This window comes from Patagioenas fasciata, chromosome 1 (genome assembly GCF_037038585.1).
Source record: "Patagioenas fasciata isolate bPatFas1 chromosome 1, bPatFas1.hap1, whole genome shotgun sequence".
Lineage (NCBI taxonomy): Eukaryota > Metazoa > Chordata > Aves > Columbiformes > Columbidae > Patagioenas > Patagioenas fasciata.
This window is the reverse complement of record NC_092520.1, coordinates 209816333-209834594: the sequence shown is the minus strand read 5'-3', so window position 1 is coordinate 209834594 and position 18262 is coordinate 209816333. Positions and strand designations below refer to the sequence as shown.

The 18262-nt window shown below is 36.0% G+C and overlaps 1 long non-coding RNA gene across 1 annotated transcript in view; it reads right to left on the bottom strand.

Moving 5' to 3' along the window:
• The window catches only part of LOC139827111 (uncharacterized), a 49853-nt gene that overhangs the window by 12645 nt on the left and 18946 nt on the right, over positions 1–18262 (bottom strand). Inside the window, exon 2 of the long non-coding RNA XR_011737307.1 lies at positions 6518–6647. This is a non-coding gene — a long non-coding RNA (uncharacterized lncRNA). The remainder of the gene's footprint in view (positions 1–6517; positions 6648–18262) is intronic.

Sequence of the window (18262 nt, the reverse complement as noted above, 5' to 3'; positions counted from 1 at the left end):
TAGGTGACTGAATTGCACCAAAGACTGACCACATATTTTTCAAAAGTTTTTTTTATTTCTGCCAACAAGATGACTGGCTATTTCTTGAATGTTCAACAGTTGGGTAATGGTAAGATACAGCCTCCTGAAACATACTGGACAGGACTATATCAGGTCTCATAAAACCCAATCGGTTGCTTTCACCCCCTACAGTTCCTTCTATTGCAGTAGTTTTGAAATACTGCAAACCAAAAAAATTGGAGTGGAATTTAGGGATTTACTTGTCAGGTAGATGTTTAATTCAGCTCTCTGTGCAGAGGCAGTTTAAGAAGCTGTTATTTTCCAAGCTGGAGAGATGCAGTTTTCCCATAGTTCTTGTGTTATATTTTCCAGTCCCATGAGGATGTCTCAGATAGTGCAAAGCAACTTGTAGTTCTGTAGGGATAAATCAGCTGCCTTGTGTTCACACTCATAATGAAGATTCAAGCTATGTAATGAAGGTCTAATCAAAAGGCTCAGGAGTCTATATCCAGACACCTGTATGTATAACTGTCAACCTGGCTTTATTAAGTGTATAAAACTCAAACCTAAAACTATTTGAGGCTTCTTAGGTACCTGCTATGTTGACACAGAGATGACAAATAAAACAGGGTATGCAAGAGATAGTGGTCTTCTGCAGTAGCAACTGGAGGAGGAGCAGAATATCCTAGGACATTTCAAATGCCATAAACAATTTTGAAACTGAGTCAAAGAGTGGACACTTGTGTGAACAGCTACAAACCAAAGAGATTTTACTCATTCTTTTAATCATGCCAAAGAGATGCAAATAGCGTGCAAAAGGATAAAACCTGTGAAAAATGCCTACAATTAATACTACAGAAAGCAAAACTCTTATCAAGCATCACAGAGTTCATAATGTTTCTAGTACTGGCAAGAGAAACTGAATGCTTTCAGTGTCAAGTCAAATGCTCTGGCGTTATAAATCTCCAGCTCACAGACAGGCCAAGTAAAAGACCTGTGTCTTACCAGTTATACAAGTGTGAGCTCTGATTATTTTCTGACCATTCAATATCCAAAGAGTAAATCAGCACATGTACAGCATGGCCATTCATAGTTCATTTCTGGATTTTTCTCTGTAGCCATTAGAAAGAAATAGAAAAGCCCAGGAAGGTAATTCACCACAAATAGTCCAGATTTTCCAGAATAAACTGAATTGCAAGTTAGCAGTGCTTATTTCTCTCCATATTATTGGAGTACAGAGTGATCTGAGGAAAGTAAATGCCTACCCTGAGATGGACAACTCCTAAAGAAAGAAACTATTTTGCAGCATGTGTCCAAATTGATCCCGAATTACTCTAAGAGAGTAATACATCTGCAATTAAATCAATCCTCTAAGATTACATTAGCATTCTATCTACTTTTATACTAAATGTCCAAACTCAAACCCGTATGTCTTTTGATTTTTTTTATCATCCTGATAAAGAGAAAAGTCTTTCACTATGTCTCAGAGCAAAGCTCATCGAACTTTTGCTTGGTGAGATAATGCTTTTATCTAAAGTGAGGTCCACAGCGTTATTCTTGTGGAAAATTGCAAAAGTAACTTATTTGATTTTGCTAAACTTCTCAATTTTTGAATCCTCCAAATGAAGTGTATGAAAAGAAGAAAAGCTCCCCCTTCCTTTTTTCTGTTATTTGTAGATATTTTTCTGCTTATACACACACAGAAAAAAAAAAAATTACAACGCCTTCTAATTTTTAATTTGCAAATAATAACACATTATCTTAATCTAATTTCTTGTCTGTGAACATAAAAGAGGATTGCTCATAGAAATGAAGTTAATCAAGAACATAATTCTTTTCAAGATGAGGATATAACCACGCAAACAACCCTTTCAATCAAAGTTTCTCTAACTCTTTTTACTGGTCCTTCATATACAATACAAATAAATTACTAATATCCAAATGAAGAAAAATGACTTCCAGATCTCTTGAAATCAGAGAAAGAACTTTATCATTTAAGGGATTTCACAACATATCTAAACCTGTAAGGTGTGAATGATCATAAACAATGGCTAAATAACAGTATTTCAGTCACCCAAGGGCAAAATATATTAGCACTCTATCATATCACATATGCAATCATAAAATTGAATGCTTGCTCAAAGATAATTATCAGGAGAGTCTAAAGTCAGCATTTCTAATAAGGAATACACATGATTAGATAAATATCTATGAAAATTTTCTGTCAAATTTATTACTTCTTTTCTCACTGGTCTAAGTGTTATTACAATATTCACCAAAAGACATAAACACAGCTTTGCTTTCCCTACTTGTTGCAGATCTCCCAAATCTTTGTAACCCAATTGTTAGTCACTGAAACAGATACTTACCTACCTTCTCCACACCAATTCCCACCCCTAGGACCTTTCAGCATTCAGTTCTATTTTCCTCAAAGACAGACAGATAAAAATACTAATTAGAAGTGTTTCCTTAGGGCAGGCAGTCCTGACCAAAATTCCACCTGGTTTTATTTCCTTCCTATACTTGCTCTGTCAATAGAATGGGAAGTTGCAGATCCTACCCTGCACACAGTTTTATGTTCTTATTCCAGAATACATTCTCCTTTCCCTGAAGGACTCCAGTCCTCATGTTAGCTCATATCTTAATGGAGTAAGCCCTTACTAGAGAAGAAGGAAAGGCGGAAGAATTGGACACTGTTTATTTGTTGTTGAAGTAATGCTGTTGAGCAATTAGGAATGCAGAATTCAGAATGCAGGAAGGAAATGGCTCAAGAAAAAGTGAGTTGTTCATAAGGTATTATAAGTTTGGTCTGTTTGAACTCATCATGAAACCAGGAATGTCAGGGGGGTGGAAAGAAGGCAGGATAAGAGAAACATGGCACGATCTTAATTAATCATAGAATCATAGAATCGTAGAATCATTTTAGTTGGAAAAGACCCTCATGATCATTGAGTCCAGTCATAACCTAAAACTGGCACTAAACCACACTCCTAAAAACCTAATCTACACATCATTTAAATCCCTCCAGGAACAGTGACTCAACCACTTCCCTGGGCAGCCTGTTACAGTACTTGACAACCCTTTCTATGAAGAAATTTTTCTTAATATCCAATTAGGTTCCTTGCTTAAAGATGGTCCTGTGGCTCAGGTCTTGCTAATAAAATAGTTTCTTTTCCTGTAAAACTTCTTACCTGAAAGAGAAAAATGAGTTATCATGCCCAGAAACTTGAATAAAACTTCAGTTAAACCTCAACCTCTGGTGAGAGATGGGATTTTTGGTTTAGCATTACAGACATCCAGAATGATACATTAAGATAATATTGTTCTGGTCTTGCTACAGCAGTTACCAATATGAAGTAGAAAAAAAAAAAAAAAAAACAAAAAACTCAGTGATATTGTGATATTGATTTGGTTAATAATCTTGTTTCAGAATGTTAGTGTTTTTCCTATAAACTACTCAGAACACATCTGAAAATTCTGGCTAATGACATGTGAAATCATACATACAGTAAAAACTATTACACACTATGAAATGTGTCCTTGCAGTGTTATTAAGTGGTCTTGGTTCATTACAAGTATAGTATAATAATCATGGCTTATGGAGTTTAAACAAGAATTTGCTGCAGTTTGTTTCAGTTCAGTAACGACATCTATGTCACAGGTTCTGCATTTAGCTACAAATGTTTAGAGTCAAGGAGAGAATCTAAGGGTAGCCAGTATTCCTGCAATATTATATTTCCTTTAAACTTTAACAAGTACACCAGCGATTTAACAAATTCACCAATTATTCTGAAAACAGAACACAATGCAAAAAACTGAATATAAACACTTTAGGATTCAATGCAGAGACCTTTTAGTTCAAATTGCCTTTCAAACAGCTGCTGTACCCTATTTATGCAGTGTAAACAACCTATGAAATTACAATTTAGATTAGTCTATATTCATTCCTCTCTATACATGAAGTAGGAGTGTTGAAAAGTGCTAGTCCTTGATTTTATAGGTACAATTCAAGTCAGGTTTTGGGCTTAAGCAGCATCTATAATTCAGATGTGAATTTTGCCTCTGTCTGTTTTTTCTTTAATACTGATTTTTCTGGTTGCTTGTGTGTGGGTTTTTTTGTTTCTTTTTTGTTTGTTGGAAGGTTGGTTGGTTCTTTTTTTTGGTGGTATTGTTTTAGTTGTTTCTTTGTTCATTTGGTTGGTTGGGTTGGGTTCTTTCTTTGTTTACTTGGTTTTGGTTTTGTTGTTTTGTTTTGTTTCATTTTGTTGTTGTTTGTTTGTTTCTCCAGGAATATCAGCAATTAAAACAACACTAAGGGAAATTAAACTGATCATGCATTTCATACATTCGGAATTGATTTAGTGTTAGGACTCCACTGTAGAAGGAAAAAATGACTGCTTACACTGAAGATTATCTTCTCAATACGTTATTAGACTTATCCTTGATTTTACTTATAGTTACTGACACTTAGACATTATTATACATGGGTCATTACTGACACGTAGCATGCCACGTTTGATTGCATTGACTAATGGCATATAAAGAAAGAACTACAGGGAAAGTTTGAATAATCTTTCTTAAATTAATGTCATGGCAGAGTTGAAGTGAGTTCCTTTCTTAAGAGAAAACCAGATGTTGATGCAGCACCCTTCATGAGAAGCAAGCCTCAATCACTTGGATAGACTGTTATTATAGTAAAGGTGGATATGAAGGGTTTTCATATATTTCAATATTCTCATTTGCCTTCAGCTTCTGTCTTGATTCCTCTTGCAGAACACATCCATTGTGTACAAGAATAAAACATTCTGTATCTTCTAGCTAGACATGATAATATATTTCGGTTTGATATCACTGTAAGTAGTGTCATAGCACGAAAGAAAGCAATTTGGTTCATTCGATGGTTCACATCTTTGACTTTTTTTTTTTTTTTTATTATGAGAGAAAAGATAGAGCATAAAACTGCATCTTGAGTCCTTCCAGTCCAGATCTTCCTGACATCAGCTCTGAAGTAAGTATGCTGCCTCTGTATTTAAATTAGAGTACTAGGAGTTGGTTTACCTGAAGTCCCCAGGAAACCTATGGGATCTGTTGTTGCAGAAGGACATTGAGATGAATACTGTGGATTCTTTTAAAATTAAATTCATTGAGATTGGGATAAATATGTAGTGACTGACCAAGCTTCCAGCTTGTTTCTAGCTGTTAGTAGCATGTCACTGTGATATGCTGTCAACAGACCATCTTGCTTATTGCTAGTATGGTTGACTTTGAGCTCATACTTGCTACCTGTAAAAATAACTAGGGGTTTACATGAAAAATGGCAATACTATGAAACTTAATGTGTTTATTCTTTTTTCCTTTTCTAACGGTCAGCAATAGTGCCCTGACCTACATCGGAAAACATGGAAAAAAAACAAAGTCAACAGAGAAAAGATTAATCATTATTTAATAGCCAGGGCAAAGAGCTCTGCAATTTTTGAGTGATGTTCAAGGACTACCATGGACCTAATCGATTAAGCTCCTCTACACCAAAGGTCATGATAAATAAAATTACAAGGTCTGGACCAAAACTAAATCGTTTTAGTAAGTATAAATGAGAAACAGTAGTTTCTGGACTCTGAGCAGGTCAAGAACAAATACCTACAAACTGAAGGGTAGCAAAGCTTTGAACAGCAGGAATCCAGCACACGGATCAGGCTGCTCTTTCTAATGATTTTTCCCACCATCTGATTTTTATCTACATACTAATTGCAGCCATGAACAGAGAAAATGAGCTGCTTTGTGTCATTAGTGCACTGATGAAATCCAGCTCAAATCCCTTTACCTGTGGACCTGCCCATCCATAGAAAGTAATTTTTCAGAATGCTGCAGGAGACCTTTAGCAAACCCACATTTACTAAGGAACTGCATGTCGTCGTTTAGCATTTCAGAGCAAGGGAAACCATTTCAGAGTTATTATGTCTCCCCTGTACCCAGAAGTCATCAATGCTAAAGGAAGACTCCATCTGTTATATATTTCCAGATGCTGTGAACTATTGATAATTATGTATTGTGCCTTGTCCTGAACTAGACCAAGACAGATTAAGGGAGTCTGAATGCTCTAGATTCTATCTTTTTACAACTTTCTCAGTAATGTGTCAAAGGAAAGTAAAGCTAGGCACAAAGCAAGAAAGAATGTATTAGGGTCTGCCAAATATGTGGTAAGATCTTTTTTGGACAGAAAACTGTGTTTTCATTAGACACATGTCTACAACGTCTGCTCTCCTCAAACTTTCAATTTTTGTGCGATAACAAAACCTTCAGGATTTTCATCAAAAAGACAATTTTCCACAGGAAAGAATTCTGTTGTTTGACTATATCTAGAAATTATCAATTTCAAAAGATAATTTGCTAAGCCGAGTCACAACGAATATGGTTATTTTTAATCAACAGTAGTCCTTACTGTGGAATCTGAGCAATCTTTACTAAAAGCAGAACTGATGAGTACATGCAAGCCATAAAGTGAAAAATTCCAACACACCTTAGCATCTTGTAACAGTGTGAGGTGCTCTGTGAAATTACCATTTCTCCTGTTGCAGCATCCATTTTTCCCCCACACTAGTGCTTGAAATACATTCTCCTCCTCTGGCGCCAGTGTTGAATCAAGAGATCTTTGCAAATGAAATAGAGAAGATGAATCAGAGAGTCTAATTTGAATAACAACCAAACCCATAAAGTTAATTGTAAGTAAAATGTTTTTTAGTTTTGCTTCAATTTTGAAATTCTAATGCGTGTTAGCCTTTTAACTGGCCATCTTGTATGGAGGTAATACATTTTATAAAGCTTTGTACATTTACATTGCCATAAGATGCAGACGCAAAAAAGATATCATGGAATGGACGATCTCCATTTGCCGTAAGTTTCATTTTAATCTTAATTGGTTTGATACCACCAGCTTTTATGCTTGGCTGAAGGCAGAACTGGAACCTTGTAAAGCAGGGACTTTTTTTCATTTCTTCTGTGTTTTAACTGTAATAAAAGAACCTTCTCAATTTCCTTCATGTCTGCTTTATGTCAATTCCCTCTGGTTGCTAGCTTCATTCTAATTCTATTTTTAAACAAAGGTAGTTGTTTCTTGTTCTTCTTAGCAACCCTTTGCTTAACCTCTAATTTGAATCTGCCAGTCTTTCCTGTTTGTCACTTAGGAGAAATGCACTAGTAAGTAAGAAACAAGTTCTTTCTATAGAGGAACAAAAGTTTATTTTTCCTCTATCATCTCATTCTATGCATCTTGCTGAATACGTCTCTTTGTTATTGTATGGTATCCTGCAATAAATCCATCAAAAAACAGAAAATGCAAAAACTGAAGCTGTGGGCTTAATAATATTTCAGACTAACAGTCCACTGTAACACATACCAGAGTAAAACCTAGGTCTTGTAGAAATCAGTGGCAAAGTTGTCATTTCCTTCACTAAGCCAGGACTTAATTTGGGTCTTTATAGGAACTAGGAGTATAAGCAATCCTTAACCTCAAATTATGCATCATTTAATACTGCAAATTTAAAATGTTAATTAAAAAAAAGAAAAAAGCACACTCTCTCTCAGAAACTGCAATATCTTACATCATTACTTTATAACCATGGTCTAAGCCATCCTTTCTACTTTTCTTTTAAGACTTCGGGAATCATTTAAGACAGACTCTTCAAGTAGTTTTCCTGTAGTATATATCTGGATATAGAATCTCAGATTACCTGTCTTTTGCAGTCAGGTCCATGAGTAAAACAGCAGGAATTTCAAGATTCACTGTAAATCATGAAGGAAAGCACCCGCTACTAAGCTTGGATAGATAATGATTGGAGTCAGGAAGAGGACAGGCATATAATGATGAATTGTGACCAAAAGAGATTGAAATAACCTGCAGGCAGAGCATCTCTGTAAGGCGTATATACCACACACGTTATATGTGCTCCTAGCAAAGAAAAACTTCCTACTCTTATCTTGTGGGGGACAGCAAATTTTATTTTCTTATGAAGAAATAGTATCTTCCTGTTTTTTAATAATTCCAGTCATTGAAATTAAATATATTTCATGCCATTACTGCTGTCCTAACATATTCTGAACTCTTCTTTAGCATTTTGCCTGCAGACTTTACCTGTATCCTATTAGAGTCAACAGAAATTGTTGCCCTGCCGCACTGCAGGTATTTGTTTCTATGGAATTCCCAAGGAGTTTTTAGCATTGATTTAACTATGAGTAGGCCCTGTTTTTTAATTAACATACTTCAAATGCATATTTCATAAAAATGGCTGTTTGATGATAATAAATATTCTTATACTGGAGGACATAGCAGTAAAGAAATCATATTCCAGACAACCAAAATTCTTGGGTTTTGCTAAGAAGAAACTGCATGTTTGTGCTCAAAACAAAACAGGAAAACTATAAAACCCTAGAAGTTAGGTGATGGCAATTCTGATCTATCTCTAATTTAGAAGTATAGTCCAAGGGGTTAAAAACATGATAATAGACATTATGTAAATATTTTAAATGAGAATGATTATGTCATCTAGATAATATGATCTCTGTAGAAAGTATGAAAGAAACTGCAGCTATTTAAGCTGAAAAAAAAAACTAAGAGAAGAGGTGGAGATATTTAATTCAAATATAAGGAGAATAATTGTGCAAGGAACACGGGGAGAAACCAGCCTTCCATGACCATGATGGATGCAACACAAGAATAAAAAGTTAAGCTTCATCAAGAAAACATAAAAACTACCTCAGACAACAGGAAAAAAAATCCTGTTAAGGTGATGGAATGGTAGAATAGTTTATTTAACCTGTTCTGAAAGATCTCTAAGAGGAAAATAGTAGTTAAAGTGACATGGTATAGCTGTTCCCATTAAAGGGTAGATGACTGGTTGAACTCAGTGTTTTTAACCTCAGTGGTTTTTGACCTCTCACAATCTGTTTTCTTCTGATAAGAAAAAGTTTTCATTTTATAAATAACATTTATAGAAACTGCCTTTGTTTAAAGCCATTTTTTTGCTGGAATATGGTACATTGGGTAGAGACCTGTTGGGATTTTGATTTACGTGATTTTGAACTCACTTTTTAAGTGATTATTCTGAAATTAAAATTTCAATGTGCAAAGTAAAAGTGCAGAACAAAAGGAAATTCCTGGGGTTCTTGAGGCCTGGGATTTTTTTTCTCAAAACTTAATAAGACCAAAGAAAAGTATAAAGCTGCAGGATGATTATTAGTGCTTCACTCGGATACTTTTACCTTTGAACATAAACTTAGAGCATTTAATACCAAATAGAAAAGAGAAGGAGACCATATTTTCTAATTTCCTTACCACCACAGATGGTTAAATTCCATTAAATTAACGATAAGCTCAGTAACCTATGTTTGATGGAAGTCTTGATTTCACCTCTTTCAGACACTACAATTCCTCTGTTGTTCTTTACAGAACAGTTAAAAAGTTAATTGGTCATTATCAACAAATAAATAAATATGATATTTTATCCAGCTTGGACTTCTTTGGATTCTGCCAGTGGTTTGGTTCTGGTCCTATGTCTACGTGCAGGAGATTTATATATCCAGTATTTTCTCTTTGAGGAAATATTTACGGTCAAAATCAGCTCAACATACTTTTTTGAGCTGCTTAAGTCTTTAGCTGTTGCACATATTCCCTTACACTCAAATAATTTATCTCTTTTTCTGCACCCACTCTGGTCTTTCAACATGCTTTTTTGACCTGTGAACATTAGATGGGAACAATGATCCAGAATCAACCTCCCCTGTTCTATGTTGAGGTAAACTCATCTCTCTATTACTTCTTTGTAGGTGTGGATTTGTACTTATAAAGATTGCATTAGTCCTGTTACCAAGGTATCACCGTGGGAGTTCAGGGCAAATCGCTAGGACCAAGAACTTTCCATAGTTACTGCTTTCCAGGACAGAGTGCCTCAATCAATCAGATCTACCTAAGCTTCTTGTTGTGACCAGCAAGCTGTTATTTGGCTGTTTAAAAATCCATTTCTATTTGAATTGTGTATTCATAGAAAGAAAAAACAAGGCTCCACATGGTTATTTATGATACTTAAAGTATCTGGAAGTGGGAGTGAAGCAGAAGAAATGGAAAAAATTGGTTCTAGTAGCATGTAAAATCAAATAGCATTTTTTCACCTTTTTTCCTTGAGTTTGTTTGGCAGATGTATTCTGATTATCCTATGCATAAGATAAAATTTATTGCTGACCAGTTTTTTGTGAACTGAAATTTCTTTTACTGTTACTCTTTGTTCTGTCTCATTTGGATGCACTCTTTTTAATTCTTTAAGTATTTTTGAGTATTGATGTATCGGTAGAATACTTATAATTTTCCTGAACAACTTCTTACATATTAGTGTAACGTAGGTATTTCTGAAGTCTTCTAGACTTCCCTGAGTATTTTGTAAATTCATTAAGCAGCTTCCACTGGGGGACTGAAAATGTCAAAAAACTCATGGATTCAAAACATCCTCATCAGCTGATTTTAATTTATTTGTTTCTACTGGAGTAGGAGTTCCTTTGTCATGACTGCTATGATCTCATCATACAAGAAAATGCAGAACAAGACTTTCTAATGAAAATTTCTGCCTTTTCCTACAATGTCATGGTCTGCATTGCAATATCATATATCAATACCCTTATATGAAATTGGTTTTCTTTGTTTATTCCTAATATTCTTTCTCATCGCGAGTACCCCAGCCGGACATGAACCTTTCTTTTTTTCTACCATGACATTACCTAATATAAATATTTATTCAGATATAACTATTTGTTTATTATTATTTCTATTTCCTCTCATTTCCTAAATACTACTTTTCTTAATATTGTCATAAATGTTATCCTCACTTTGTCATAGAGATAAGAGTTTATCCAGATTTTAATTTTTTTATAATAGAGTTATAGAATCATAGATTAATTCAGGTTAGACGGCACTTCTGGAGGTCTTTAATTCAACCTCCTGCTTGAACACAGGCCAACTTTAAATTTCAATCAGATTGCTTAATCTCCTGCCTGGTGCTGTTCTGAAACTATTCAAAGTCAGAGATCCCACACCCTCTCAAGAGCCATGTTTCAGCTTCTCCTCCTTGAAAAATCATTTACTTCCATCCAGTGAGATTTGTCATTCTCATATCTTATGACTGGTTCCTTTTGAGTTTTTCTTGGCACATCTCTGACAAGTCTGATTCCATCCCTTCTATATTCTCCCTTTACATCTCCTTAAGATAAAAAAGACTCAACATATACTGTTATTTTAAAAATATTTTTCTTCACAGTGAGTTTTACTTTTTCATTTCAAACTATACATAAGTTATGCATGTGGAAAGAGAGCCTATATTATTGTGACTGTCTGCATTTTTTCCTACAAAATAAAGGGTATCACAGTAGTTCCCAAAGCAAACCCCAAGGTCAAGCACTGTGATTCTTCTTTGTCCATTGAAATGAGATCCTAGATAGTTATCTCATACTGAGGGTAATATTAAACACCGGATCATAAATTCTAAATGATAACTTTCAGCTCAGTGATATAAGAATATGTTACATATTACACAGACTTGTACGATTTACTATAAGTGCATTACTCCACAGCAGCCTAAAATCTAGTAAACTGAATCTCAGCTACCTCTCCCTCCTTTCTACACGAGCCCATGTAACCAGCTGCTAAGCTTGTTATAGGAACTAACCTAGCAATAATCAAATACTGCAAAAGAGCAATGTTTAGCTGGGGATTGGTGATAAGAACCTGATAACTGAGGCCATTAATGACCCTCCTTTGACTGTGAGTTGAAGTTCCGACAACATGTGTATTCTTAAATAAGTACTGGTGTTTGGCTCAGTCTCACAAATCATTATATTTCACACAACTTTCAGTGTTGTAAAGTAATTTCTGTGGTTGCTAATAATGAGAGGAAACCTACATGCTCAAAACCCTTTCAAAAGGCATACACTGTGGAAGTTAGTAGAAATGTATTAAACACACTTTCCAAGGTCATTAAATTCATTCAGTGCAATTTACCCTCTTTTGCAGGGCTTGGGAGGAAGCAATTAGATCAGTCAGAATTTCTGCATAAAGCAAGATCTTCATGAAATAAAAAAGGAAGTGGTTAATGCTGTGCCATTATATGGAATTTGCAGGCTTAGTGTGATGAATGTTTTGCTCACGTTGAAGGTGTGTTTGTTGTTGTCAATTGAGTGAGGCTAGCTTAATTCTCCAGTGATGAAGCTTTACTTCTATGATTAATGAACAAATTACTATTTTCACAAGAGCTCATAAGACAGCCAGCTTTTCCTCCCTGCTTATTTAGGAGACCCTTAAGGCTTTCTTTGGGGACCTCATTATTTTCTATATGGCTAGAGAAAGAAATAAACAGAGCCCTAAAGGACATTTATGTATACATAAAGCAGAATAAGTTATCCCTCTAAGAGGACCTGGGATTAAATGGAGATGAAATCAAGATCCATACTAGTACAACCCTTCAGTTCTCTGAACTGTGAAGGACCTAGGTGTTATCTTTAACTTACTTTCTTATTGAGCTTAGAAATTTCAGAATTATTTTGTCTTCAATAAATCAGTCAGGTTTAGATCACACTAAAGAGTAACTTGTTTTGATGTGTGGAGAGAAAACCAGTGGACCTGATTTACAAATTGATTTATTCCATCTAGGCATCTGAACCCCAAAGACTTCATAAAGCATTTGACTCTGTTCAGTCCCATGCTTAGCTAAGGGAATGACAATATTTCAATTCATTATTGTTTGCTAATGTGCCATGCTTCACATGCCAATATTTCCTTCCCATAGATTTTCATTTTAGGAGTTTGTGTACTCGGCTCTCCTCAGCCCATGTAAGTCAATAATGCCACACTGACTTACACACTAATCTGTCTCACATTTCTTCATCTTAGTTTCCAGTGGATCAAGAGACTAATTCAATAAAACAATATAGCCATCTAGCTGGTTGTATAACTCTTTATTATTTGTGGGTTCACTTCTTAATTTCAGCTATATTTGATGACGTGATGTAGGCATAAAAGGAAGCAATTGGATAATTGGGTGAAGAAGAGCCCTTGGATGAAGAGACTGTCATTCTGAATGGCTAACTAAGAGTCGGAAGTACTACAGTACACCACTTAATGTTTGATTTGGTCCAGAAGAAAATTCATGGAAAGCTAGAAAATAGGGAGGGTCTTTAAGCTCATTCTTCCATCTTATGTTCACCAAGGGCAAAGACAAACACACCCATAGAACATAAAGGAGGCATAAGTAACAGGGTTCTGCTTTCAATGGGAACTCCGTAAAGCAGTGATTTAAAAAAGGCAAGTGAAACTGAAGGCTAAATTAAAATTGAATGAAGAATCCTTTACAAAATACTAAGGCTACTATAAGAATCACTTGCATTCACTCGTCGTGTACATTGTCTTAATGTTTGATCACTTTGTCCTAAAAAGTAAGTGAAAGAAATAAAAAGGTCCTGAGAAGTGCCACAAAAAGATGAGAAGCATGGGTGGTAGGGAGGAAGGTTTATCTGAAAGAAATTTAACAGAACACAGCTGATTAAGTTTGAATAGAAAAGCAACTGGAAAGATGTTAGTAATAAAGAAATATAATAGAGGGGAGAATATAAACCTGGAGCTTCTCTAAGTACTTTTTTTCTTATGCCATTTCAGAAATCTGAAATGGCAGGGGGTGTAGGCAGAGAGATGAGGGTTGTATTTTGGCATACAAATTTGTACCAGGATATTTTTTGAGACATACACATTTGAATGTTCAAAGAAACATTATGATGATCTGTAACAGTCAGTCACTTTGACAAACAAGCCAACTCCTTCCCTGAGAACTTTCTTTAAGAAATTAATAAGCTTTTCCTTACTCCATTTTAAAAACTAAGACATGGTCTTAATGAAGAAGCTGAGCATTTTTTTTTAAACTCTGTTTTTTTCTCATCATGGGTTTATACTCTCAATGAGTTATCTCAAAATTCTCTTGTCTAGTTTATGTGCATTTTTAGAGACACTTATGTGACCACTGTGTGTTAGACAGCAATAAAACAGTTTATTTGTGGAACCCCAAACCAACTGGTATCATACAGGCCTAAAACTGTTGTGATTTTATATAGCAGGTAATGGGGGCAGCTCTGGGAATAAACAAAATAAAAAAAGTTGTCCTGACACTTGTTGAGGAAGAGGCAAATCTTCCTCAACACCTCACTTTCCTTCTCTTCACAAGAATGCAGGAATATCAGGTTAGATGTTGCTACCAATGGTACTGGAGGAGGAGGTTCAGAAAACATAGGGTGATAATTGCTTTTGGGGTCAGCAGGCTGAACTTGCACCGGGAAAAGTTACTGTTTCCACCCTTCTTGTGTTCTGGTGGCAGGAGGAGCAGGAAGATCGTGTTGGGGTTTTTTGGTTGTTTTTTGTTTTAGCTTTGTTTGTTTGTTTGTGTTTGTCTTTGTTTTTCCTAGATTCCTGCTTTGGTTATACTATTTACTTCTGCTTCACACTTCCTGTCCTCCAGCTCTGTCTTGAGCTACGAGGTGACCAAATTCAATATTCTCTCCCCTGCTGAGAAGTGTTGAGCCAGGCTGCAAGATCTGGCTTCCACACATCAGGGACTGCTGCTTGCGTAGGGTGGTTATCATCCTGTGAGGAAAAAAACTGAGGTAATCCCATCAAGTGAGCACTCTTGAAATTCCCCTCTCCTTTAGAAACTGTTAATTTGTTTCACTGGGTTCTTTTCCTTTTAATGAGAACTAACTTGAACTTAGAATAGGAGCATTTGTTCTTTGCTGACCTGATACAACAACCAGTAAAACACATAGACCGTCACTACATAAACTCTGGATTGACCACTCTGTATGGAAAAAAAAATCCATCAGCTAAATTAACTTGGTTTCTGCGATGGTAAAAGTGAGAAGCCATTGTGGTCAGTGGGTGGAGGACTGGTATTACATCTCTCAGTAAGAAAATTTGGTGTGGGTGTAGGATGACAAAGTGGATTTTAGTGTCAAGTGTGAGACTTTTTTTTTAGATCATGGAAACTGTCGAACACTGACAGGACTTCTTTATTATTTTTTAATGGCTCATAAGTTCCCAAGGCTAATGATGAAAACCTAGAGGTCAGTGAAATCAGCTATTTTCCTGCCAGTCACACTCCTACCTCCAAAAATGAATGTACTATATGTCAGTTTTTGCTAACATGGGGCTTGAACTCAGATAATTGTCTCAGTGTTGGTACAGAGCCACCTCGAGAAAATGACAAATGCAACATTTCCTTTGCTGTAGGTGGAGTCTGTCCACCCTCAGAAGGTGATATCACAACAGGCTTCACTCACAAGTTCTCTTTCTGGCTATGACAGTGAAAAGGGTTTCAAAAAATAAAGCTTCAGCTTATTAAAAAAAAAATAAGCCTTCATAACTGGTAAGCTGTCTTGGGAGACTCAACTGCCTCCACCTCCACTACAGATTAAATTAAAAGCAACAACTTTAAATGGATATATGTATTTATACTGTGCATGATTAATTCTCCAGGAAGACGCATTTTGCTGAAGGAATTGAAGAACCATTTGGCAAGATTGGAAAAAGGGCTAGATAAGCATGAACAAGAACAACACTTTTATACTCGGGTTATCTTGGTTAGGCAGAGTTTACAACACCTGGCAGTTTTCTTACTTTAGAACATAAACCAATCATCAACTTGATTTGAGAACTGATCTCTTGTTATCCTATGGGACAGGATGCTGAGTATTTTTTGCAGACAAAACCGAAGCATTGTTATGTAGGTCAGTGACAGAGATGCTGGCTGCAACTCTAAATCAGGAATCGTTTCACTGAACTGCGTAGGTTCCATGTAGACATGGCCAATGCGGGATCCATCCCAAAGCCTGGGGATGTTCCATCATGATGATATCTGGTCCTTTTGCTCATCTCCTTCTCTCCTGTTCTAATACATAAGACTTCTGGACATTTCCAATAACTCATAACCTTTCTTAGTTAGAAATTTTACTTGATTTTGGATACAAAAATAATTTTAAAGCAATTTGAAAAACAAAGAAGTGAAAAAGGTTATGCTGGTTATCCGTACCAGTGCTGAAAATTCAACTATATATTTTCTTTTAACAAGTTATCACCTCTGAGAGCACAGTATATTGCCACAAACTGTCTTCAAGTGTCTTGCAGTGCTTTACAAAAAGCATTCATCTACTCTTTCAAATACTGAGCAGCAGCTGGGAGTCATTCAAAGCTTCCAACAGAGTTCATGACAGATATGAAGGAACTGAAGAGAAAAGAAGTGGAAAAAGGCACTGGCAGTTTGTGACCAACATGGGAGAGAGGACCAGGAGGTATTCAGTGTGGTTGGGAACATTGGATTATTATGGCTCAGAAAGTCAGATTCCAGTGAAGGTGTCACTTGTCAGTCCTTGGTGGTGAGCAAAACAAAGAGCCTGGCAAACACAACCAGGTGTTTAGGACTACTCTTGTTTTCTGATTTGTATGCTGCAAGAGAGGCTGCAACACTTCTTGCACCCAGACGTGGTAAAAGGAAGGCATAACAAGGGTGGTTTCATGCACAAAACAAGCTTTGATAAGTAGTGGGAAAATTGTGATTATGTATGGCTTTTGAGAATGCAGCACTTATCTTTAATATGAGTTGGTATTAGGGCTAATGTGAAACAAAGGGATTGTTCCAGATTGTAGTCTGTGCCATCTGATTATCTGCTCTGTGAAACTTCAGTCACAGATACTATGTCTAACAGCTCTGCAAACTGTAATCTCCGTGAATCCCATCTCCCTCTTGTTCATATTACTAGCTGTTTTCCCTCAAAAAGCTCATCTTTTTTGGCTGCTATGGTACCTTGTTGCAGGCTTAGACAAATCACAATAGGTGAAAGAATGAAGATGTTACTTGGCTTTTTGCTTGGCTTTTGACAGAGGCTGTGCTAAGGGTAGTAAATGTCACCTACTAGAAAAGGCACCTGAGTGCTGAAAGGAATCCAGTTTCCTTCATTTCATTTTTCTTAAAAGCCCGTGGAACAGGGTTATGCACATAAATCATGGGCAGTTGCTATTAATGGAGGTTATTAGCTTAGATATTTAAGTCCTTCTCTTCATTTGGACTAGCTTAAACTAAATTTGGATACTTCGCTGAAACAGCAACACTAGGAATCTAGTTACCTCAGTTTCCTTGATAGTTAATGGAGGAAAACCACCACAGAACCAGACATTCTCTGAAGTCACCTGTATTTTTCTATTAATCACAGAATCACAGCATGGCTGAGGCCAGCAGGCACCTCTGGAGACAGTCTCCTCCAACACTCCTACTGAAAGCTGGTTAATCTACAGCAGGTTGCTCAGGTTTGTGCCCAGCTGTGTTTTGAATATCTCCAAGGATAGAGACATCATAATCTCCTTGGGAAAACTGCTTTGGTGTTTGACTACCCTCATTCATTTTTATGTAAGTTGTATCATTAATATTGTACAGAAACATAGGTCAATTTGGCTTACAAATTAATGCTGGAGTTAAACAGCTCAGCTAAGACAGGCTTAACATACATGAATTAGTGAATTTCTAAAAACTATCAATATGTATTTTTTACTGCAAATGTCTATGTGATTTAGATCTTTGTAAACAGACAACAAGGACTATAGAATAAAAAAAAAAATATTTTTATCTAAACTGGAAAGAAGTTGTGTTTCACGTTCATATTACTTCCTGTCCTTGCATGATCACATCCTTGTCTTCTTTTTTACAGTTTTAGCTTTTACAACAACAAAAAAAACCTAATTCCTTCTATAATTTTAAAAATCTCATTTGATTGTCAAGGTTGCAGCCTTACTAATATAACAGGGAAGAAAATTATTTAATTATTTTTTTTTTAGTCTCCCATAGGTCCCATATTTTTGTCTTCCAATCTGTTTGCTGGAAGAAGTTGGAGAAGGCCCAGCAATGCGAGCAATACGTATGTTGGGTTAGCAAAATTCAGCTGATAAACTATTAGAGGATTCTGTTGTTGTGGCAATTAGTGCTCCTTATGTAGCACAGTGTAAGTTCTGGTTTTGTTCCAGATGAAAACATGTATTCTTCAGTCTGGAAAGAATCTCAAGAGGCTTTCTAGAAAATTCATTTGCCTAAGATAAAATGGACCATATTTTTATTATGTCTGACAGCTGCTTTCCTAGCCTGTTGTAAAAACCTCTTACAGAGGTGGGTGAAAAGTTTAAGCAACTGAGAAAACATCTTCT